The sequence below is a fragment of the Echinops telfairi genome, unplaced genomic scaffold (assembly GCF_000313985.2).
Source record: "Echinops telfairi isolate 266 unplaced genomic scaffold, ASM31398v2 ScPeMD7_1;HRSCAF=3_0, whole genome shotgun sequence".
In the NCBI taxonomy this organism is placed as follows: domain Eukaryota; kingdom Metazoa; phylum Chordata; class Mammalia; order Afrosoricida; family Tenrecidae; genus Echinops; species Echinops telfairi.
Window position 1 is genome coordinate 69,819,702 of NW_022103896.1, and position 1,479 is coordinate 69,821,180.

The following is a 1,479-nucleotide window of genomic DNA, read 5'->3' on the forward strand; positions in this document are numbered from 1 at the left end:
GGTATGCAAGTAGGCTATGTTAACACTAATAGAGAGGATTGGTCCGTTTCACAATTCCAGCGAGTATATACATACAAGAGAAACAGAGAGGAAACGCCAGTGTCAATCAAGAAAGACCAGCACATGTAAGATCCCTGCCTGGGTCTGCCCCCCACACAGTGGGGTGAAACGCAAAGGGAGTGCAACAGGTCAGCAAAGTAACCAAGTGTCTGAGGGATCCTGAAAATAGACTTCTGACTTGACACTTCATCAGACTGGAAACACTCCCTCCCTGATGACACCTCTGCCTGCCTCTGCTGGGCCACCCGTGACCTCAGGGTCCAGCTGCCTGCACCCTCTGATAAAGGTCTCATTGCCTTTGCCTAGGCCATCCTTCCGGCAGAGGGGCATTGGAAGGGGGACTGCATTGAGCACATTCTCCCTCTGGAGATGTCCGGTTGGCAGATGGATGGACCTCTTGGGCCTGCTCACCACCCTCACACACAGAATCAGGGCCTGACAATGCCACTGAGGAGGTGGCTTATTAAACATGGAAACAGAAAAAAAAACAAAAAACAAAAAAAAAACCTCATAAGGGTCAGCAGACTGACCTGGAACTATCGATTGGGGTTTGTGTGTGTGTGTGTTTTGTTTTTCTTTCGCCCCACATCTATCTATGTAAGATAGGCAGGACAAACAATCCTGAGGGGAAAACAGTGGGATTGGCGGTCCAGGGTGCAGGGTTAAGGGAGAGGACAGGGGAGGGGAAGAGGAGCAAGGAGCCAACACAAACTCAGGGATGAGAGAACGAGATCTAAATACGATGGTGAGGAGACTTGGTGGGGTTTGATCAAGAGCAATGTATCCAAGAGGAAATACTGAGAGCCAAGTGGAGGGTGAGCATGATAGTGGGACAGGAGGAAAGTGAAAGGAAATAGAGGGAAAAAGTAGGAAGCAAAAGCTACTTATAGAGGCATAGCTATAGGCATGTATATATGTAAATATATTAATTTATAATGAAATGGATAGAAGCCAATGTACGTATATTTATATGTTAAGTATTGCGATAGCACACGGACTTTGGGCCTCTAACTCAAGGCCTCCCTAAACACAAAAACACTTTGTTCTGATAAGCTGGCAGTCTTTGATACTCACCTGCCCAACATGATTGCTGAAGACAAAATGGGTGCATAAGCAAATGTGGTAAAGAGAGTGGATAGTGACCGGCTATCAAAAGAAATAGCATCTGGTATCTTAAAGGCTTGAAGTTTAACAAGCAACCATCTAACAGGGAAGCAAATAAGCTCACATGGAAGAAGCATACCAGCCTATCTTATCATAAGGTGTCAATGGGATCAGGTATCAGGTATCAAAAGATCCAAAACAAACAATTATATCAATGCAAATGAGGTAGGTTGGAGAGGAGACCCAAAGCCCATTGGTAGACGATTGGACATCCCCCCACAGAAGGGTTACAGGAAGGGACAATTCAACCAGGGT